Source organism: Pongo abelii, chromosome X, assembly GCF_028885655.2.
Source record: "Pongo abelii isolate AG06213 chromosome X, NHGRI_mPonAbe1-v2.0_pri, whole genome shotgun sequence".
Lineage (NCBI taxonomy): Eukaryota > Metazoa > Chordata > Mammalia > Primates > Hominidae > Pongo > Pongo abelii.
The window spans coordinates 111981857-112006350 of NC_072008.2; the positions used below are offsets into that span (position 1 = coordinate 111981857).

The 24494-nt window shown below is 39.6% G+C and overlaps 1 protein-coding gene across 6 annotated transcripts in view; it reads left to right on the plus strand.

The window, feature by feature from the left end:
- The window catches only part of PWWP3B (PWWP domain containing 3B), a 41189-nt gene that overhangs the window by 10882 nt on the left and 5813 nt on the right, over positions 1-24494 (plus strand). For 2 of the 6 annotated variants that reach the window (XM_054544923.1, XM_054544925.1), the window contains exon 4: positions 22992-23123. The exons of 2 other annotated variants lie outside the window; for them this stretch is intronic. The gene's annotated coding sequence lies outside the window, so the exon portion shown is untranslated. The remainder of the gene's footprint in view (positions 1-22991; positions 23124-24494) is intronic. 2 more of the 6 variants (XM_054544924.1, XM_054544926.1) reach the window with 1 other exon arrangement.

Here is a 24494-nt window from a genome sequence, read left to right on the forward strand (position 1 = left end):
AACTGATGTGAGGACTCAAACAGAAATCATAAAAAATGCTGTTACATAGTCTGCCCTATAGTAGACACAAGTCAATTGTCCTTTCCCTTCTCTCCTTTCTCTACCTTGTAATTTTCCGGAATGATATTATTTTAGCATGAGCCAAATAACATAACTGACAAAGACAGCATTTCATATTATAAGAACATGAAGTGAAAACAGATGGCATCTACATCACGGATGAGATTTCGCCTCATTCCTGTGTTTTGGAATGACATGCCTGTTAAAGTTTAGGCAGGGAAATTTATTTACACATTTTCCATTTCGTTGGTTTGATTCTATGCCTTTATCAGAGATGCACTTGACATGGGAAATCTGCATGTGATGCCAGGTGAGCCTCTGAAAAACAGTGGAACCACAAAAGTGCCAAGCAGGGTAAGGGCCCTGCCAGACAAGCAGTTGGAGTAAGAATTAAGACAGCTGGATCTTAGCGCCAGACCCACTACTATCTATGTGACAGTGGGTAAGGCTTTTCCCATTTCACAAAGCATTTGATGGTAAAAACATTCTAAGTTGAGAATATGGGATACAACTGATTTCACTCTCGCCCAGTAGCCATAACATTTTAAATTAAATGCCACAGATTCTAATGTTGGGAAAGAATTATATATGCTAAACTCCTGTAGGAAAAGTATGCAAACAGTCATAATGATGTCTAATTATGAAAGACTTGGATGCCCCAGCCACCTGCCTGACTCTCAAGAAATCCTTAAAAACAATCCTTTTCTTATTTTTTATTTTTTTTTAAATTTTATTATTATTATACTTTAAGTTTTAGGGCACATGTGCACAATGTGCAGGTTAGTTACATATGTATACATGTGCCATGCTGGTGTGCTGCACCCATTAACTTGTCATTTAGCATTAGGTATATCTCCTAATGCTATCCCTCCCCCCTCCCCCCACCCCACAACAGTCCCCAGAGTGTGATGTTCCCCTTCCTGTGTCCATGTGTTCTCATTGTTCAATTCCCACCTATGAGTGAGAACATGTGGTGTTTGGTTTTTTGTCCTTGTGATAGTTTACTGAGAATGATGATTTCCAATTTCATCCATGTCCCTACGAAGGACATGAACTCATCATTTTTTATGGCTGCATAGTATTCCATGGTGTATATGTGCCACATTTTCTTAATCCAGTCTGTCGTTGTTGGACATTTGGGTTGGTTCCAAGTCTTTGCTATTGTGAGTAGTGCCGCAATAAACATACGTGTGCATGTGTCTTTATAGCAGCATGATTTATAGTCCTTTGGGTATATACCCAGTAATGGGATGGCTGGGTCAAATGGTATTTCTAGTTCTAGATCCCTGAGGAATCGCCACACTGACTTCCACAATGGTTGAACTTGTTTACAGTCCCACCAACACTGTAAAAGTGTTCCTATTTCTCCACATCCTCTCCAGCACCTGTTGTTTCCTGACTTTTTAATGATTGCCATTCTAACTGGTGTGAGATGGTATCTCATTGTGGTTTTGATTTGCATTTCTCTGATGGCCAGTGATGGTGAGCATTTTTTCATGTGTTTTTTGGCTGCATAAATGTCTTCTTTTGAGAAGTGTCTGTTGATATCCTTCGCCCACTTTTTGATGGGGTTGTTTGTTTTTTTCTTGTAAATTTGTTTGAGTTCATTGTAGATTCTGGATATTAGCCCTTTGTCAGATGAGTAGGTTGCAAAAATTTTCTCCCATTTTGTAGGTTGCCTGTTCACTCTGATGGTAGTTTCTCTTGCTGTGCAGAAGCTCTTTAGTTTAATGAGATCCCATTTGTCAATTTTGGCTTTTGTTGCCATTGCTTTTGGTGTTTTAGACATGAAGTCCTTGCCCATGCCTATGTCCTGAATGGTAATGCCTAGGTTTTCTTCTAGGGAAAAACAATCCTTTCCAATGGGTGGCTGTGGCAGTCATTATGAATCTCTGACTTCTAAGCTTTTTCTCTTAACAAGGTCATTGTTGTCTGGATTAGTCCAGGGGATTCAGACCCCCAGTATCTGTGTCTGGCTGCCTTGGGTATACAGGGCAGCACTGTTAGCTTAGAAGAGTCGAAAAAGGATTCCCCTAGAATAAGCCTTGAGAGACTCCAAAGTACAAAAATATTCATTAATAGGAATAGTGTCCCGAACATATTCCCCAGCTTTCCCTGGACATCTCCCACCAACCTCTCATACACATATACATTCATTCCTTAGATGTAATAACTATAATAAGGGCTACAAACTGGGGCATTATAGAACTACTCTTCTTTTCTTAGATTTTTAAATATTTTCCCCCCAACCACAAAATGTTTATTTGTCTTGTGCCCAGTATTTATTCATCTTTTGTCTTCTCCATTTCCATTGTCCATCTCCATACTCCTTTGAGAGAAGAAATCCGTTTGCTTAGTCTCTTTTTTCTTTGCCTTTCCTTTAAATGTATACCCTCCAGTATTGCCTATTTGAAATTACTTATTCAAGCTTCCTTGTGAGTTTTCAGGGAGGCATGAACAAGCCACAGAAGAAGAAAACTGTTTAGTAGCCCTAAGGCAATAGAGGCCTCTAAAACCACTACTTTTCTGGTTAAACCAGACAAACTCAGACCAGGGACCTAAGAATTTTTGTTAGATGATTGAAAGTTCACTGATTGATTTCTAACCTGTATCCAGATAATAATTCAGAACTATGGTTTATTTGAAACCTTTTTTCTTGTCCCCATCTTTTCTATGTCCATATCGACCTCTTGCTTCACACTTAAATTGTCACTGAACCTTAAAAAATTATTCTAACCTTGTAATATATTTTGATATCTGGTAGCACTAGTTGTCCCTCCAGTCCGCTAGTAAAGTCAGAACTAGGTCCTAAACCCATGTCTCTATATCTGTTTGTGAATTTGGAATATGTAACAACTTTGCCATAATACTTTCCTGAGGAACACTGAGGTTTAGATATTGGACCTTCAACAGTGTCTCATATCTCCTTACTAAAGAACTGATAAGTACCTTTATTTAGAGTGGTGGTGTGTCCAGAGTTGGTTCCTTCCGATGGGTTCTTGGTCTCGGTGACTTCAAGAATGAAGCTGTGGACCTTCGCAGTGAGTGTTACAGCTCTTAAAGGTGGCACGGACCCAAAGAGTGAGCAGCAGCAAGACTTATTGTGAAGAGTGAAAGAATAAAGCTTCCACAGTGTGGAAGGGGACCCGAGTGGTTTGCCACTGCTGGCTGGGGTGGCTAGCCTTTATTCCCTTATTTGTCCCTGCCCACGTCGTGCCGATTGGTCCATTTTACAGAGTGCTGATTGGTCCGTTTTACAGAGTGCTGATTGGTGCGTTTACAATCCTTTAGCTAGACACAGGGGGCTGATTGTTGCGTTTTTATAGAGTACCGATTGGTGCATTTACAATCCTCTAGCTAGACACAGAGCATTGATTGGTGCATTTACAATCCTCTAGCTAGACAGAAAAGTTATCCAAGTTCCCACTCGACCTAGGAAGTCCAGCTGGCTTCACCTCTCAATCCCCCCTCTAAACAGGACACCTGAACTGCTTTTGGGAATTGGGCAATGACTGCTCTAGCTACTTCCTGCTGGATAGGGGTGAAGAAGGGGCACTGCAGTTGTAGTGTCCTCCAGAGGGGAACTCTTTAGGCCAGTCAAAGGGCCAGTGGGTCAGTCCATGGGTCCTCTGTAGAAGTTGCTAGTTGAGCTCATTTGGGGTTCCATTTGTAAGACTATCTGTAGCTTGATGGCCTTGATCCTAGAAGAAACAAATTTGACAAGGAGGTTAAAAATACAGGGCCCAAAGGCGAGTAATAGCAAGATGGCTGTCATGGGACCTAGAAAGGGGAGAAGCCATGTCGCCCAACTCCAGAGGTTGGTATAAGAGTTTGAAAGGTGTTGTCTGATTTCAGAAGCCTTTTCCTGTAAACACCAGGCAGAATCTCGTACTATCCCTGACTGGTCAGTGTAAAAACAACACTCTTCCCCTAAGAAGGTGTAGTCCTCCTTTCTCAGCAGTGAGGAGGTCTAGGCCTTGGCAGTTTTGGAGAGTCACTGCTGCCAAAGAGTCTATTTGGGATTGTAGTGTAAGGATAGATTTCGTTATTTCTTGCAAACTATCTGAGAAATCCTTTGAGAGTGTGTGGTAGTAGGATAATTAAGTAGATAAACTGGCTATTCCAGTTCCTGTAGCAGTAGTCATTCCTAACCCTATAAGTAGGGGTATTAGTTGTATGGCTCTGCACTAATGGACTTGAGCTTTGAGGGGACTTGAGCTTTGAGCTTGAGCAAACTGAGTGGCTCCCTGTGTTCTATTTTCCCACTGGAGAAAAAACCGTTTTGTGTCTACTAGGAACCATTGGAGAGGGTGATTGAAAGAGGGGATGAGAAGCCATTCACTAGTGGTGGGGGTGCTGCTGCAGGGGGTCCAGGGGTGAATGGTCATGCAGGGAGTATGTTTTCCATTACAAAACCTGGACTGTTTGTTAGTAAAAGGATTCCATTAAAGGGGCAAGGAGCGGTGTTAAAGATAAAGCTTATGTAGGTTTTCGCTTATCTTTTTTAAGGAGGAAGGGGTTTTTCCTCGGGATCAGCAGGAGGAGCTTTTTAGTCTGGGATGTTTCCTTCTAAAATAGGAGACACAAGTCCTCCAACGGTTTGCAGGTGTATCAAGGCTGGTCTGGCAGATCCTGGGACTCCTGAGCTGACGGTCCTGCAGGTTCCTCAGGGGATGTCCAAAGTTTAACTCGGCTGTGGTGAATCCAAGATTCCACTCCTGCCACCTAAACTGCAGTGGGGGTAGAGAGGATTACTGAGTATGGTCCTTCCCACAAAGAATCCATAGATGGGGAGGTAGAGGGGAGGGATTTGACCAACAATAGATCTGGTTGAAACAACTCCATTCCCTTTTCTCTGTGACATCCTTCAGGTAGGTTTTTGTACTCCTAGAATTGGGGTGTTGCAGGGACTACTGCATTTTCTTACTAAGCCTTGAGCTTTTAAATGTCTAGCAATATCCTGTAATACTTTATGAGCTTCAGGCCTTAAGGGATATTGCTTTTGATAAGGAAAAGTGGTGGGGTCTTTTAGCCTGATTTGGACTGGGTGGGCATTTTTTGCCCTTCCGAATTGTCCTTCCAATGCCCAGACTTCAAGGTTGATTCCCTCCTCAAATAGGGGAACAACAAACTTGTTCCCCATATTCATGTAGATAATAGCTCCAGCTTTGGCTAATATGTCCCTCCCTAATAAGGGTGTGGGACTTTCAGGCATAAGAAAGGCATGTGAAAAGAGCAAAGTCTCCCAGTTACAAATGAGGAGGTGGGAGAAATGCCTGGTTACAGGCTGTCTCAGGATTCCTCGGATGGTAACGGACCTTGAGGACAGCTGTCCAGGACAGGAGATAACACTGAGAAAGACACGCCAGTGTCCAGGAGGATGTCAATTTCCTGGCCCTCAATGGTTAAACATATCTGGGGCTCAGTGAGGATGATGACATGAGCTGGCGCTTGTCCTGGTCACCCTCAGTCCTGTTGTTGGATCATCTGTTTGGGGCTTCTGGCCCAGAGAACCTTTGTCCTTTGGGGTAGTGTGCCTTCCAGTGATTGCCTTGGCATAGTGGACATGGGCGAGGGGGCAGCTTGTTTCTTGTTGGACAATCTTTTTTAAGGTGTCTTTGCAAACCTCGCTGGTAACAAGCCCTACCAGGTGATAGGCCTGCTCTATTTTCTGTCCTCTCTGAACCACCAAGGTTTGTTTGTCTGAGGGCCATGACTAAGGCTGCAGCCTTTCTCTGATCTCGCTTTTCCTTTTCCGCCTGTTCCTCTTGGTCCCTATTATAGAACACCGAGTTTGCCAAGTTTAATAATGCCTCCAGATTTTGTTCAGGGTCCAGGGCTCACTTTTGGAGCTTTCTCCTGATATCTGGGGCTGATTGGGTAATAAAATTATCTTTTAGGATCAGTTGACCCTTGAGGGAGTTGGGTGACAGGGGAGTATATTTTCTTAAGGCCTCCCATAGCCGCTGGAGAAAGGCAGAAGGATTTTCTTCCTTTCCCTGAGTTATGGTGGACATCATTGAGTAATTCATGGGCTTTTTCCTAATTCTCCTTAGTCCTTCTAGAACACAGGTCAACAGATGTGTGTGATTCCAGTCCCCATGATCTGAGTCAAGGTCCCAGGAGGGATCCATTACTGGGGATGGCTTGCTGACCAGTAGGGAATTTGTCCCTTTCTTCAGCTGTCATTCTATCATTTACTTGACTAAGATACCAGGTATCTTCAAACTCTCGGACTGCAGCTAAAACTGCATTGTTTTCATTAAAGGCCAGGGTTTGATCTAACAATAGCATGACATCTCTCCAAGTGAGATCAAAGGTTTGCTCTAGACTGTGTAGGACATCTATATACCTATCAGGATTGTCTGAAAACTTCCCTAGGTCTGCCTTGATCTGCTTTCAATCAGAGAGGGAGAAGGGGATATGTACCCAGGTTGGGCCAAATTCCCCTCCCCCTACAGCTTGAAGGGGACATAACTGATAGCCCAGGGGTTTTTATGGTCCCTTGGAGATTTCTTTGCTTGTTTCCTTCTGGGTGAGGGAGATTAGAGGAGGCTTATCATTAATAGGAAGGGGAGCTGTAGAAAGGCTAGGATATGGAGGTAAGCTGAGAGGTTCTGCTGTGGGATGTAAATTGCATGCTTTGCATAGTTGTGGATTCTCCTTCAATGAAAAGAAAGCTTGGGCATAAGGTATTTCACTCCATTTGCCCTCCCTGTTACAGAAAAGGTCAAGCTGCAGGATAGTATTGCAATTTATACTTCCCTCAGGTGGCCATTTTTCCCCATCAGAGAGAGAATACTGGGGACAGGCCATAGTGCAGAAAAAGAATGAGCTACCTCTTTTTCAGGGTTTGCAGGTCAAATTGGTCGCAATGGCTTAGGATACATTTCAAGGGTGAACCTGTTGATACCTGAGTGTTTCCCATCTGAAGGACAAAACCGCCTGTGGTTTTGGTTTGTTTGTTCCCCCCACAGCCCAAGAACCTGCAACGGTACCTGGACCCTGCTGATCAGAATAGTTGGGCTCACTGACAGAGCAGCAGATCCCCCTCTTGCCCAAGAACCTGCAACAGTCCCTGGAACCTGCTGATCAGAGTAGTTGTGCTCACCAACGCAGCAGCAGAAATACTAGTTTTCCTCCTAGACCACAAGGAGGACCAAGGAAGGTCGGATTTAGTGGCCCTTACCGACACATTCTCAAAAACCTGCACCCTTGCCTGTCCTCATAGAACACAAAGAGGACAGAGAAAAATCTGATATAGTGGCCCTTACCAATGCATTCTCGAAAACCTGTTAGAGTCCTATGTGCTCTCCTGTTAGTATTGGGACCTTACCCCTGTCCTATAAAGATGGTATGCCCCAAAAATGAACTGGAGGGCCATGCCCTGAGGGAGGGAAGGGATCTTCAGGGTTGGAAGAGTGACACATTTTGTCCTCACTTCTCATCATATGAATAGGAAGGATATCATTTCTTAGGCTCCCCATATCCTAGCTTCAGGAATAGCTTTTGTTAAGCCTGCTAGTCTGAGGATGGATCCTAAAATTTCAGATAGTCCCCCACCATGGGGCTTTGGGCAAAAATTATGTCTTTCTGATTGGTGAGCCTGGGTGCCTAAAGAAGGGAACAGAGTCCTGAGGTTTATACTAGAAATTATTCTTATAGGATAAACTAGAAAAGCACCAGAGATAGGGAGTGGTTTTTAGAAGTGGGACTAGCCTCGGAAAAGAGAGGTGAGAGGAAATTTGTCTGACAAGTGTTAGGACCCAGGAGGCAAGGGTCAGTATAGATAGGATAGATGGATGAGTCTCGCTTGGATGACGTGACTGTGAGAGTTCTGCTCATAGCCTCAGGGTCAACCAACTTGTTGTCAGGACCCTGGAGCTGAATGGCTTTCCTCTCTGTTGACCTTTGGCTCAGCCTGGAAGTACAGGAAAAGCAGAAGCTTGTTCCAGGCAAACCAACACTCCCACCTCTAAAGCGTTGGGGGTTGTTAGAGAGCCCTTTCCCAAAAAGCCTGACACCCGTGTCTTTAGTCCGGCGGCCATGCTAGTCGCTTTTAAGTGGCCAACAGGTGCCTGGTATTTAGCCCCCAAATTCTAAGGAAAAATAGGACAGAATAGCAAGAGAAAGGGGTCCAATGGTACTCACTGCTTAGTGATAGGCGGTAGTCCCGTCGTGGTTGCCAAGATGTGTCCAGAGTTGGTTTCTTCTGGTGGGTTCCTGGTCTCACTGACTTCAAGAATGAAGCCGCGGTCCTTCACAGTGAGTGTTACAGCTCTTAAATGTGGCATGGACCCAAAGAGTCAGCAGAAGCAAGATTTATTGTGAAGAGTGAAAGAACAAAGCTTCCACAGTGTGGAAGGGGACCCAAGCAGGTTGCCGCTGCTGGCTGTTGTGGCCAGCTTTTATTCCCTTATTTGTCCCCGTCCACATCCTGCTGATTGGTCCATTTTACAGAGTGCTGATTGGTTCATTTTACAGAGTTCTGATTGGTACATTTACAATCCTTTAGCTAGACACAGAGCACTGATTGGTGCATTTTTACAGATTGCTGATTGGTGCATTTACAATCGTCTAGCTAGACACAGAGAGTTGATTGGTGCATTTACAATCCTCTAGCTAGACAGAAAAGTTCTCCAAGTCCCCACTCAACCCAGGAAGTCCAGCTGGCTTCATCTCTCAGTGGCAGGAATAATTTTTGTCCTGTCCTGGTTTTTTTTTCTATGGGTGTCTCAGAGAATGGTGTGGTTAAGGGAGGACTCCTTTTTTCTTTAAATTCCCCAGGGCAAACCCCAGATGGGTCTTCCTTCTTGCTTGTTTATGCCAGGAAGAACTCTGAAGTTTACTCTGTCTACTGGAACATGCAGAGTGCAGTAGAGGTTTATTTGTCTATGCACTGTAATGATGGGGTTGTGAGGTCCTCGTCAAACTTGTTTCCATTTTATTCCTTTAAAAAATGTTTCCCATTCCATCATCCTGTGTCTTGACTCCTAATAGTTTTATTTATTGGCATGTGTAAGTTTTGCCTGGGAATATCTACACATTGCCTGGGAAGTATAAAATCTCCAATGTGGCAGGTTTATCCCTTTGTCCCTCTAAGTCACTAGTTGGTAATTTTTCTTTTAATTCATATACATTTTACCAGGGATTATGGAGTTTCTTTGACCCTCGCAGTGAATCACTAAATCTGGCTTACCTTTTTCTATACTTGGGTTGCTCATTATTACTAAGGTTTTCCTGATGTTCTTCCTCTTCAGGTGGGCTGATATTCAGCCAGTTGACATTAATAGGATTGAACTCTTTTTTTACAGTGAGTTTCAATTGTTACTTGTCTGTGCTTCTGCCTTGGGGGTCATTGAATATTTTGAATATCTATGAAGTGTCTAAGAGTCCTTGCTTTACCAATGTCTGTGGCCTCCTCATTGTCTTTGGGAGTGTTCTAACTGGACTGTTTATACTCATTATATGGACCTTATGCACTAAAATAATGACATTTATTTATTCAATGACCACTCTGTTTCCCTGTCATATGTTACTCAGCTTCTGCTTTTAACTGGGTACATATTCTTAACTAGATCATTATCTCCAGATTGTAGCATTTTGTTTTCTACTTCTTTCTTCCTCCTTATTTCCTTCCTTCCTTCCTTCCTGTCTTTCCACTCATATGGTTTAGTGGCATGTGAGAACTTCAGTGTGGTTAGAGACTCTGCCAATGGGGATAAATTTCATGTACTGTACAATGCTGATGTCATCTGGTTTCTTGACATATGTCCTGTGCTAACTAACTCTCAATGAAAGAGATAATTAATGAAGACATGTATTTTTAAAGAGTTATATAACTGCATCAAAAGTCACGTGTTGTAGTTGCCCCCCATGTTTTAAAGCAATTCAGAAGCACAAGTTAATAAAAATTAATAAAAGAGATCAAAATAATTTACATTTTTCACATATTATTTCTACACTACAGAGGGTATTTTTAAACATATCTTGTGGAACCCACAGCCTTCTTTGGCAATCATTGATTCAAAGTACAAATCAAAATCCCTATATGTATCCGGATTACTCTCACAGTAAAATACAAATGTCTTGTATTGGTCGTATTCTGATTGAATGACTTTTTAAGACTCCCGTTTAAAGAGGTATAGTTTAAATAGAGTTAAATTCACTCTTTTAGATGTACAGTTTGATGAGCTTTGAGAAACATATACCATCATGTAACTACCAATACAGACAAGCTGTATAACCTTTCCTTTACTCCAAAATGTTCCTTCCTGCCCCATTGTAGTCAATCCATATCTCTGTCAGTTCCTGACAATCACTGATTTGATTTCTGTCCCTATAGTTTTTCATTTTCCAGAATGTCATACAAATGGAATCGTAAAGTATATAGCCTTTTACATCTGGCTTCTTTCACTTAGCATATTTTTAAAATATTCACCAATGTTGTTGCATATATCAGTAATTTATTCCTTAATGTAGCCAAGAGGTATTCTATCATATGGATGTTCTACAATTTGAGTATCCAATCACCAGTAGATTTGGAATTTTTGGCAATTATGATTAAAGTTGTTAAACATTCTAGAATAGGTCTTTGTGTGTACATAAATTTTTATTTCTCTTGAGTAAATACTCAGGAATGGGATTTCTTGGTTGTATGGTAGGTATGTGCTTAACTACATTAGAAATTGTCAAACTGTTTTCTAAAGTAGCTGTGACATTTTGCATTTCCACCAGCAATGTATGAGAGTTCCAGTTGATACACATCATTGCTAGAAGTCGATACTGTCAGGATTTTATTTTATTTTTAAAATTAGCTAGTCTTTTTTTTTCAAATTTGAACTTTTTTTTTCTTATTATTATACTTTTAAGTTTTAGGGTACATGTGCACAATGTGCAGGTTTGTTACATATGTATACATGTGACATGTTGGTGTGCTGTAAACATTAACTTGTCATTTAGCATTAGGTATATCTCCTAATGCTATCCCTCCTCCCTCCCCCCACCATACAACAGTCCCCCCGGTGTGTGATGTTCCCCTTCCTGTGTCCATGTGTTCTCATTGTTCAATTCCCACCTATGAGTGAGAACATACAGTGTTTGGTTTTTTGTCCTTGTGATAGTTTGCTGAGAATGATGGTTTCCAGTTTCATCCATGTCCCTACAAAGGACATGAACTCATCATTTTTTATGGCTGCATAGTATTCCATGGTGTATATGTGCCACATTTCCTTAATCCAGTCTATCATTGTTGGACATTTAGGTTGGTTCCAAGTCTTTGCTATTGTGAATAGTGCCGCTATAAACGTACGTGTGCATGTGTCTTTATAGCAGCATGATTTATAATCCTTTGGGTGTATACCCAGTAATGGGATGGCTGGGTCAAATGGTATTTCTAGTTCTAGATCCCTGAGGAATCCCCACACTGACTTCCACAATGGTTGAACTAGTTTACATTCCCACCAACAGTGTAAAAGCGTTCCTATTTCTCCACATCCTCTCCAGCACCTGTTGTTTCCTGACTTTTTAATGATCGCCATTCTAACTGGTGTGAGATGGTATCTCATTGTGGTTTTGATTTGCATTTGTCTGATGGCCAGTGATGATGAGCATTTTTTCGTGTGTTATTTGGCTGCATAAATGTCTTCTTTTGAGAAGTGTCTGTTCATATCCTTCGCCCACTTTTTGATGGGGTTGTTTGTTTTTTTCTTGTAAATTTGTTTGAGTTCATTGTGGATTCTGGATATTAGCCCGTTGTCAGATGAGTAGATTGCAAAAATTTTCTCCCATTTTGTAGGTTGCCTGTTCGCTCTGATGGTAGTTTCTTTTGCTGTGCAGAAGCTCTTTAGTTTAATGAGATCCCATTTGTCAATTTTGGCTTTTGTTGCCATTGCTTTTGATGTTTTAGACATGAAGTCCTTGCCCATGCCTATGTCCTGAATGGTATTGCCTAGGTTTTCTTCTAGGGTTTTTATGGTTTTAGGTCTAACATTTAAGCCTTTAATCCATCTTGAATTAATTTTTGTATAAGGTGTAAGGAAGGGATCCAGTTTCAGCTTTCTACATATGGCTAGTCAGTTTTCCCAGCACCATTTATTAAATAGGGAATCCTTTCCCCATTGCTTGTTTTTGTCAGGTTTGTCAAAGATCAGATACTTGTAGATATGTGGCATTATTTCTGAGGGCTCTGTTCTGTTCCATTGGTCTATATCTCTGTTTTGGTATCAGTACCACACTGTTTTGGTTACTGTAGCCTTGTAGTATAGTTTGAAGTCAGGTAGCGTGATGCCTCCAGCTTTGTTCTTTTGGCTTAGGATTGACTTGGTGATGCGGGCTCTTTTTTGGTTCCATATGAACTTTAAAGTAGTTTTTTCTAATTCTGTGAAGAAAGTCATTGGTAGCTTGATGGGGATGACATTGAAATTATAATTTACCTTGGGCAGTATGGCCGTTTTCATGATATTGATTCTTCCTACCCATGAGCATGGAATGTTCTTCCATTTGTTTGTGTCCTCTTTTATTTCATTGAGCAGTGGTTTGTAGTTCTCCTTGAAGAGGTCCTTCACATCCCTTGTAAGTTGGATTCCTAGGTATTTTATTCCCTTTGAAGCAATTGTGAATGGGAGTTCACTCACGATTTGGCTCTCTGTTTGTCTGTTATTGGTGTATAAGAATGCCTGTGATTTTTGCACATTGATTTTGTATCCTGAGACTTTGCTGAAGTTGCTTATCAGCTTGAGGATATTTTGGGCTGAGACGATGGAGTTTTCTAGATATACAATCATGTCATCTGCAAACAGGGACAATTTGACTTCCTCTTTTCCTAATTGAATACCCTTTATTTCTTTCTCCTGCATGATTGCCCCAGCCAGAACTTCCAACACTATGTTGAATAGGAGTGGTGAGAGAGAGCATCCCTGTCTTGTGCCAGTTTTCAAAGGGAATGCTTCCAGTTTTTGCCCATTCAGTATGATACTGGCTGTGTGTTTGTCATAGATAGCTCTCATTATTTTGAGATACGTCCCATCAATACCTAATTTATTGAGAGTTTTTAGCATGAAGGGTTGTTGAATTTTGTCAAAGGCCTTTTCTGCATCTATTGAGATAATCATGTGGTTTTTGTCATTGGCTCTGTTTATATGTTGGATTACATTTATTGATTTACGTATATTGAACCAGCCTTGCATCCCAGGGATGAAGCCCACTTGATCATGGTGGATAAGCTTTTTGATGTGCTGCTGGATTTGTTTTGCCAGTATTTTATTGAGGATTTTTGCATCAGTGCTCATCAAGGATATTGGTCTAAAATTCTCTTTTTTTGTTGTGTTTCTGCCAGGCTTTGGTATCAGGATGATGCTGGTCTCATAAAATGAGTTAAGTAGGATTCCCTCTTTTTCTATTGATTGGAATAGTTTCAGAAGGAATGGTACCAGCTCCTCTTTGTACCTCTGTTGGAATTCGGCTGTGAATCCATCTGGTCCTGGACTTTTTTTTGGTTGGTAAGCTATTGATTATTGCCACAATTTCAGAGCCTGTTATTGATCTATTCAGAGATTCAACTTCTTCCTGGTTTAGTCTTGGGAGGATGTATGTGTTGAGGAATTTATCCATTTCTTCTAGATTTTCTAGTTTATTTGCGTAGAGGGGTTTATAGTATTCTCTGATGGTAGTTTGTATTTCTGTGGGATTGGTGGTGATATCCCCTTTATCATTTTTTATTGTGTCTATTTGATTCTTCTCTTTTTTCTTTATTAGTCTTGCTAGCGGTCTATCAATGTTGTTGATCTTTTCAAAAAAGCAGCTCCTGGATTCATTAATTTTTTGAAGGGTTTTTTGTGTCTCTATTTCCTTCAGTTCTGCTCTGATCTTAGTTATTTCTTGCCTTCTGCTAGCTTTTGAATATATTTGCTCTTGCTTCTCTAGTTCTTTTAATTGTGATGTTAGGGTGTCAATTTTAGATCTTTCCTGCTTTCTCTTGTGGGCATTTAGTGCTATAAATTTCCCTCTACACACTGCTTTGAATGTGTCCCAGAGATTCTGGTATGTTGTGTCTTTGTTCTCATTGGTTTCAAAGAACATCTTTATTTCTGCCGTCATTTCATTATTTACCGAGTAGTCATTCAGGAGCAGGTTGTTCAGTTTCCATGTAGTTGAGTGGTTTTGAGTGAGTTTCTTAATCCTGAGTTCCAGTTCGTTTGCACTGTGGTCTGAGAGACAGTTTGTTATAATTTCTGTTCTTTTACATTTGCTGAGGAGTGCTTTACTTCCAACTATGTGGTCAATTTTGGAGTAGGTGTGGTGTGGTGCTGAAAAGAATGTATATTCTGTTCATTTGGGGTGCAGAGTTCTGTAGATGTCTTTTAGGTCCACTTGGTGCAGAGCTGAGTTCAATTCCTGGGTATTGTTAACTTTCTGTCTCATTGATCTGTCTAATGTTGACAGTGGGGTGTTAAAGTCTCCCATTATTATTGTGTGGGAGTTCTAAGTCTCTTTGTAGGTCACTAAGGACTTGCTTTATGAATCTGGGTGCTCCTGTATTGGGTGCATATATATTTAGGATAGTTAGCTCTTCTTGTTGAATTGATCCCTTTACCATTATATAATGGCCTTCTTTGTCTCTTTTGATCTTTGTTGGTTTAAAGTCTGTTTTATCAGAGACTAGGATTGCAACCCCTGCCTTTTTTTGTTTTCTGTTTGCTTGGTAGATCTTCCTCCATCCCTTTATTTTGAGCCTATGTGTGTCTCTGCAAGTGAGATTGGTTCCTGAATACAGCACACTGACGGGTCTTGACTCTTCATCCAATTTGCCAGTCTGTGTCTTTTAATTGGAGCATTTAGCCCATTTACATTTAAGGTTAATATAGTTATGTGTGAATTTGATCCTGTCATTATGATGTTAGCTGGTTATTTTGCTCGTTAGTTGATGCAGTTTCTTCCTAGCCTTGATGGTCTTTACAATTTGGCATGTTTTTGCAGTGCCTGGTACTGGTTGTTCCTTTCCATGTTTAGTGCTTCCTTCAGGAGCTCTTTTAGGGCAGGCCTGGTGGTGACAAAATCTCTCAGCATTTGCTTGTCTGTTAAGTATTTTATTTCTCCTTCACTTATGAAGCTTAGTTTGATTGGATATGAGATTCTGGATTGAAAACTCTTTTCTTTAAGAACGTTGAATGTTGGCCCCCACTCTCTTCTGGCTTATACAGTTTCTGCCGAGAGATCGGCTGTTAGTCTGATTGGCTTCCCTTTGTGGGTAACCTGACCTTTCTCTCTGGCTGCCCTTAACATTTATTTCCTTCATTTCAACTTTGGTGAATCTGACAGTTATGTGTCTTGGAGTTGCTCTTCTCGAGGAGTATCTTTGTGGCATTCTCTGTATTTCCTGAATTTGAATGTTGGCCGCCTTGGTAGATTGGGGAAGTTCTCCTGGATAATATCCTGCAGAGTGTTTTCCAACTTGGTTCCATTCTCCCTGTCACTTTCAGGTACACCAATCAGACGTAGATTTGGTCTTTTCACATAGTCCCATATTTCTTGGAGGCTTTTTTCATTTCTTTTTATTCTTTTTTCTCTAAACTTCTCTTCTTGCTTCATTTCATTCATTTCATCTTCCATCGCTGATACCCTTTCTTCCAGTTGATTGCATTGGCTACTGAGGCTTGTGCATTCGTCATGTAGCTCTTGTGCCTTGGTTTTCCACTGCATCAGGTCCTTTAAGGACTTCTCTGCATTGGTTATTCTAGTTATCCATTCGTTTAATTTTTTTTCAAACTTTTAACTTCTTTGCTATTGGTTCGAATTTCCTCCTGTAGCTCGGAGTAGTTTGATCGTCTGAAGCCTTCTTCTCTCAACTCATCAAAGTCATTCTCCGTCCAGCTTTGTTCCATTGCTGGTGAGGAGCTGTGTTCCTTTGGAGGAGGACAGGTGCTCTGATTTTTAGAGTTTCCAGTTTTTCTGCTCTGTTTTTTTCCCATCTTTGTGGTTTTATCTACCTTTGGTCTTTGATGATGGTGATGTACAGATGGATTTTTGGTGTGTATGTCCTTTCTGTTTGTTAGTTTTCCTTCTAACAGACAGGACCCTCAGCTGCAGGTCTGTTGGAGTTTGCTAGAGGTCCACTCCAGGCCCTGTTTGCCCTGATATCAGCAGCGGTGGCTGCAGAACAGCGGATATTGGTGAACCGTAGATGCTGCTGCCTGATTGTTCCTCTGGAAGTTTTGTCTCAGAGCAGTAACCGGCCGTGTGAGGTGTCAGTCTGCCCCTACTGGGGAGTGCCTCCCAGTTAGGCTACTTGGGGGTCAGGGACCCACTTGAGGAGGCAGTCTGCCCATTCTCAGATCTCAAGCTGTGTGCTGGGAGAACCACTACTCTCTTCAAAGCTGTCAGAGAGGGACATTTGTCTCATTGTGGTTTTACTTGCATATCCTCAATTACTAATGATGTTGAGCATATTTTCATGTGTTCACTTGCTATTCATATGTCTTTTCTGATGAAATGTCTGTTTAAATTGTCTATTTTCATTGGGTTAGTCAATAATAATCTTATTATTGAATTTTGAGAGTTGTTTATATATTTTGGATAAAAGTCCTTCATCACATAGGTGTTTTGCAAGTATTGTCTCCCAATCTGGGTTTTCTTTTCATGTTATGTTTTGAAAAGAAATTGTTTTCAAGTCCAATTTATTAATTTTTTATGGTTTATGCCTTTTAAATCCGAATAAATCTTTGCCTAGCCCAAAATCTTAAATATTTTCTACTTTTTTTTACAAGTTATAATTTTTAGTTTTATATTTAGGTCGCTAACCCATTTTGAGTAATTTTGTATATCTTCTTAGCTGAGGGGTCAGGAAGAATATTTTGGTATGTGATGTCCAGATGTTCCAGTACCATTTGTTAAAAAGACCACCATTTCTTCATTTAATTACCTTTGTCCAAAATCTGTTGGCTATATTTGATGGTCTGTTTGCATTCTATTGATCTGTAGGTCAATCCTATGTCAATAAGAAGAAGCTGTCTTGATTACCGTAGCCTTGAAATCAGGTAGTATGAATCTTCTAACTTTTGTATTTTTTTTCTCAAAATTTATCTGGCTGTTCTGGTTCCTTTGCTTTTTCCACATACATTTTGGAGTTAGCTTCTCAATTTCTATGAAAAACCTACTGGGATTTTGATTGAGATTGCAATAATTCTACAGAAATGGGGAGATACAACATCCTAAAAATTAGTATTTCAGTTCTTCAGTCAAAGAACATGGTATATTTCTCTATTTATTTAGATCTTATTTAATTTATCTCATCAGTGTGTTGAAGTCTTCAGCATACAAATCTTGTACATACTTATCCTCCCTTAGTATTTCCCAGTTTTTGATGATATTACAAATGGTACTCTTTAAAATTTGAAATTCCAAATTTTATTGTGTAGAAATAAAATAAATTATTTTATATTGACTTTATGTCTGGCATTATTATTAAAGTTACTTATTAGGTCTCACAGCTTCATAGTTTTTTTTTTTGGTAGATCCATTGGGATTTTCTACATACATCATCTTGTCTGTAAATGCAATTTTACTTCTTCCCTTCCAATCCATATGCAATGTATTTATTTTTCAGGCCTTATTGTATTGACTAGGATTACCAGTGTAATGCTAAATAAAAGTGGTGAAAGCAAACATCCTTGCCTTGTTTCTGATTTTAGGGGAAAGCATTCTGTGGTTTACCATATGATGTTAATCATAGGCTTTTTATTTTTTGTTTTTTTGTAGATGCCTTTAATCGGGTTGAGGAAGATCCATTAAACTCTTACTATGCTAAATGTCTTTTATCATTATTTGTAGAATGTTGTTAATGCTTTTTCTGTAAATATTGAGATGATTTTTTTTCTCCATTTTAGTCTGTTGATATGGTGAATAATATTAATTGATTGATTTGCAAATGTTGAACCATCCATAAACTCCATTTTGTCATAATGTATTATTCTTTTTCCTTATCATCAGCTTTGATTAATAGCATTTCGTTAAGGACTTCTGTGTCTATGTTTATGAGAGATATTGATCTGAAGTTTTCTTTATTTGTTATTTTCTAATTTGGGTATCAGGTTAATGCTGGTATTATAAAATATGTTGAAGAGTTTTTCCTCCTTTCCTCACTTAATTGTCATCTGGCTTGCATAACTTATATTATTTGTGCTTCAGTTGGAGCCTGGAGTGCTACAAGATTTTTTTCAATGATTTTCCACTGTAAATTTTCAGTAGTCTCTTCATACTTGTGCCACCAGCAGAGGGTCTCTCTTCTTACTCTTGTTCACATGACAGCAGTTGACTGCTGTTATTATCAGGTGCTAGGCTCATGGTGAGATAGGAAGTACTGTCTGTTGTCCTGTCTAGCCACAGCCTTAGCGGGGCTTTATGAACATGGACCTTTAGGGTGAGGCTTTCTCATCATTCTTTCCTCTCCCCATGGCAGCTAACCTCTGATTTGTATATGTGGTTGATCTTTGGTCAGATATATTTTCTTGCCTCTTTCTCAGGCTGCTTTTCATTCATTTAAGAACTGGGTTAGAGAGGGTTTCCTCCAGGGCAGAGGTTTTTCCCTTCTACTTCTCCCCAAGCAGCAATGGATCTCTGCCTTTGTCCTGGAAATTAGGGGGTTTCCTATCTCTCCCTCCCAGGCAAGTAAGTTTTGCTTCTACCCTTCCACCAGAAGCAAGGGATTTTTGCCTGGGTTCAGGAGAGGGTTTGCTGCTTCTCCTCTAGTGTCTTAAGGCTTTGCTTCTCATGACAGAAAGGTTCTGTGGGGTTGTATGTCTGTCCCCCAGCAACAGCTGATTACCTTCTGCTTACCAGAACCAGTGACGTGGACTCTTTTAGGTCTCCTGCTTTGTCCTGAGTCATTTTTCTGAGCTTCTGGTTAAAGACTGTGAAAAAGAACTTGGCAGTAAGTGTGTAAGTGTTGGGGTTCCAGATATTCCAAACTGACAAAGCTAACCCATGCTTTATTTGTAAAAGTTCATTAAAATTTCAGCTTGTATGACCGTCACTTCTGTCTCCATGCTTGGACAGAGGTTCATATGTTTTGTCTTTCTTTAAAGGGGCTGATTACCCTTTGGAATTCACTTTAACTCAGTTCCCTGATAGGCTCAAGGAAAGTTATGATTTCATAGGTTATCTAGAGATTTATCATTATTAAGTTATGAATGACATTCTCTTACAGCTTTTTATATCCTAAGTGGAAGTGCAACTGGTGCTTTTGAAAAAATATATGTATGGGTCTTATTTGGGGAATTTCTGTTATTAAATATGCTTTAGGAAGAAGCAGATGCTTTCTAAGGCATACTTGCAAAGACTTGCTTTTTATATAATGGTCATTACTACATTTTTTCATTTAAATTTTTATTATTTGTATTGCTATACAGTAAAATCATACTTTAAAGTATAATACACTATACTTGACCATTTTTTGTATAGAGTTCTCTGGATTTTAACATATATAAAGATTCATATAACCACCACCACAGTCAGAAAAGTTTCATCACCCTCACAACTTCCTTGGCTTGTCCTTTTATAGCCACACCCTTCCCCACCTGTAACACCTGGCAACACTGATCTTTTCACCACAGCTATACGTCTTTTTGAAAATGTCATATAAATGAAATCATAAGGTATTGTAAACACACCCTAGGTGACCCACCCCTTATATAATCTCCATGGTAAGAAAACACTTTTGGCTTCTATCGTCATTGTCATTATTAATAATAATACTAATGTTATACAGCGTGAGTTGGTTATGGCCCTCTCTTCCAGGAAATAACCATCTAATTATTAAATAAGATCATATGTCAAGTGCTTGAGAACATTGCCTGGCATATAGAAAACTTGTATAGGTATTAGATATTATTATATCTGTAATGTTATCTATCTTTATCATAAAAATATTAATAGTGCAGTATTAGCATTTGCTATTATTGGTTATCATTTTTCTCCACCTCCTTCTACAAATTGGTGAAATAGAAAATATTGCTCATGGAATTAATCTTTTCCTTTGCATTTCATTTTGAAAATGGTGCCATAGTATAGCATTTCCTGCTTTATGTGCAATCTAGAAAATATCCAAAATAAAGCAAAACAAATTTTAACATAATTATCATACTCTGTGGGCATTTGTTTTTTTCCAAACATGTGAAATGAAGGCAGAATGAAAAATACTGCATTATAAAATATATAATAAAATAAATCTCATCATTTAAATAAAGCCATATATATATTGGCCTGATAATCCTCTTTAGATCATGTATTAATACCTTGAAAGCATTGAAAGGATTAATTGTATGATAAGAATTATGTTATTTTCATTGTAATTTTTTTTTTTTTGAGACAGAGTCTTGCTTTGTCGCCCAGGCTGTAGTGCAGTGGTGCTATCTTGGCTCACTGCAAGCTCTGCCTCCTGGGTTCACGCCATTCTCCTGCCTCAGCCTCCCGAGTAGCTGGGACTACAGGCGCCCACCACCAAGCCCGGCTATTTTTTTTTTTTTGTATTTTTAGTAGAGACGGGGTTTCACCATGTTAGCCAGAATGGTCTTGATCTCCTGACCTTGTGATCCACCTGTCTCAGCCTCCCAAAGTGCTGGGATTACAGGCGTGAGCCACCGAGCCTGGCCTTTTCATTGTAATTTGTATAAGATCAACTATTTTGTTCTAGTACTAGAAAAAAAGACTGGAAAACAGAGAGGCTTTGGTAAGATAGAAGTTTAATGTTCCACTAACTTAAAGAGATTGGAATGAGGTGATCCCATTATTGAGTGGCTTAGGGTCACACGTCCCTAGTGAGTTGCATCCTTTTCCGAAGTGACTTTATGGTCCAGAAAGGCTGCCTGAACTGTCTCTATCATGATCAAATTCTGGGAAGCAAGAGAAAGTGGGAAAGTGGAAAAAAAAAAAAAAAGCCCAAGCTGGTTATTTATCCCCCTTTAGAGATGCCTTCTCTAGAATCTTCACAGCAATTTCTGCTTGCATTCTTTGGCAAGAAATTCCATCACATGACCATGGCTTGCAGTGAGGGAGTCTGGGAAAGACAATATTTTAGGAGATTAAACTGCCACCTTCAATACAACTGGTGTTCTGCTAATGAGGAAGAATGCAAAGAGTGGATCTTCGGTGAGCAACTAGAAGTTTCTGTCTCATTCATTACAAATATGATATACGATTGTAAAAAAAAAACAAAAAGAAAAACAAAAAAAGATTGTAAGGGAAAATTTCCTGTGACAGAGAGAACGCTACATGTTTGTCAACCTCTGTCTCATTTTTCTCCTGGGGTCACAAGGAGATTACATTACCCAGCCTCTATGCCAGTTGGGGCTCCATGCCTAAATTCTGGTTAGTGGACTGTTAACTAGCAGTGATGTTTGCCAGACCTGACCACTAAAACCTTCCATATGGCCCTCCATCCTCCCTCTTGTTTAGGCTGTTAGCTAGATGCAAAGAATGTAATGAAGGTCTTTAAGACCCAAGTAGATGACAGAGCCACAGGATGGAAGAAGATTGGGTCTCTTAATGACTGCTTAGAACAGAGAAACTTGTCCCTATTTGGCCACGTGATGCCTTACGTTGAACCTTGACATCAGCAAAATAAACTTTTGGGGGATTGAACCCCTGAGATTTAGGGGTTGTTTATAGCACAAAGCATTATATACTCTAATTATTAGAGTCCCCAGTAATACACCAGCCTAGAGATGGCTTTCATTGATTTATTGGTATTTTTATTTTAATATTAATGCTTATATAAAGGTGAATGTTAAAATTGTAATTATATATATATAAGTAATACTACATATTATATGATACAGAGGCCAAATAAAATACTTTATTCCCCAAATCATTACTAGTGATAATTACAATTGACTTTCTGAGTTAAATCAGAAATCTATACTTAAATTTAACATAGAATTTTGATGAACAGAATGTACAAAGTATATTTCAGACCTGTAAATAAAGACATAAATTTTAAAAAATTAATTCCCCTCACATTGAATCACCCAAGTGAAAACAACAAAACATAAGAAACAGAATTGTCGGCCGGGCACGGTGGCTCACACCTGTAATCCCAGCACTTTGGAAGGCCAAGGCAGGCGGATCATGAGGTCAGGAGATCGAGACCATCCCGGCTAACACGGTGAAACCCCGTCTCTACTAAAAATACAAAAAATTAGCCGGGCGTGGTGGCGGGCACCTGTATTCCCAGCTACTCGGGAGGCTGAGGCAGGAGAATGGCGTGAACCCGGGAGGTGGAGCTTGCAGTGAGCCGAGATTGCGCCACTGCACTCCAGCCTGGGCGACAGAGCGAGACTCCATCTCAAAAAAAAAAATAAAATAAAATAAAATAAAAAATAAAAAGAAAAAGAAACAGAATTGTCAATTATTGATGACGGCATATGAAATGAGTGCTTTCCTGGTAAGCCAATGATTTTAACATCTAGCAAGAAATAATCACATATGTGAAGAAATCTCTGAAACTTTCCTGAAGGGTTTTAGAGAAGAACTGAATAAAAGTAGAGACATACCATGTCCTGGAAACAGAAAGAAAAAAAAAAGAATTATAAAGAAATAAAGTCTCCCTCAAATAATGTACAGTTTTTGTGTAATCTAAATCAATATCTTTAGCGGTCTATTTTAATGGACTTGACCAGCTGGGTCTAAAATTCACCTATGGGGTTAAGATGCCAGAGATGGCAAGAAAAAAATATGTAAGGAATATTAGTAACTGGGTTTTGATTATATGATAAAGTGATTTGCTACCTCTTTTCTTCAAGAAATGGCACACCCTAAGGGTTTGAATAGAAATTAAGCACACTTGTTGACATTTCACTTAAAAGTTTTTTAAAAATGAACATTCCTGCAGTTCAACACTTCAGCGGTTTCTCTTGGCAATTCCCCCTCCCCTGATTCAGGGAGGGGCTTTCTGTTCTTCATACAGCCAGGGGGCGGACCCTCCTCTGAGCCTCTAGGAAAGGAGCTGTGCCTGGCCAGTCTTGGGGGAGGAGCTGCATTTCACCAGGTTGCAGCTGACAAGAAGCTTCAAGGTAATGGCTGTCTCAAAGCTACTTAATTTCTAGTGACTTCTCAGGATCTTAGAGTAAAGATAAGAAAAATAGGGATGGCAGTCTTGCAGTGGTGGGAAAGGTGTGTGGTTTTGAGAATTGCTGGCATTTTGAAGGAGTTAATCCTCTGGAATTTTTGTATCTTCCAATGCTTTACAAGTCCACAGTGGGAGAAGGGGTGATCAGATTACAGCCTCTAAATTAAGGCTTCAGTGCAGCATGACCGTTCCTGCTAATTTATTGAGTTGGTATCCCTTGTTTATATTGTTAGACACTCCGTTATTGTTTGAATGTTTAGGCATTTATTAATTTGCACAGAAAAATAACTTAGAAATATTTGACAGTATGGGGGGAAATACACCTATAAGTTGATTGATACATAAAAAGACTGTATGTGTCACATGTACATGAGTGAAAAAGGGATCAAACAGGTAGTTGAGTGAAGGTACTTTCACATAATATATGCATGTATATATGTGATTTTTAAAATCTGGAGGAAAATAATCTCTCATGTTAACAGCATTTCTGTGTGACCAGGTCACCATTTTAATATTATTTTTTAACCTATTTCAGCATCTTTAGACTAGATTACTCAGTGATTATTTTTATAATCATGAAAGAAAAATGAAGCTGAAACAGCATACCCCTTTTGTTTCAAATACATTAACACACATAGACACACAAAGACATGCTCCCATATCCCCCCTGTCTTCTGCCAATAGTGGAAATTTTCCTGGACTTGATCAAGTGGGTAGCATAGTTGCTGTGTCAATTACAGCCCTGCATGTGTCCTCCCTGAAGTTTATTCTTTCAGATCACAGATACCAGCATGGTCAGGAAGAGCCATTTTTCTGTATCATCTAAGTTTAAGAGTGAGAAACAGAGGATTTGGTTTATTTCTATACGCAGTTTTCAAAATATTATATGGCATGGTACATCTATACAATGAAATACTATGCATTTGGCAAATGCCTGAGAAACAGTATAAGGTGAAAAAAAATATATAATAGCACATACTATATGTTCTAACTTAAGAATAAATATGTATGTTAGTATACCTATGTATATTACTACATACAAATCAGGAAAAACATATCTATGAAAGTTTTAACAAGATTACTTGCATAGTTGTAGAGACAGGGATGGCTTTACCATTTTCTACTTTTTAAAATTATTAATATATATTTATCTGGGGTTTGTTACATCTTCAGGGAAATATTGAGATAAAATGCTACAGGCTTGGGGGAAAACCTCATTTAAAGTCATTTATGTCAAATTATGTGGAAAATATTTAGGTGAATGATGTTCAAGCTATGCTCTTGAGTGGGATCTGAAGCTGGTTTCAAATTTTCA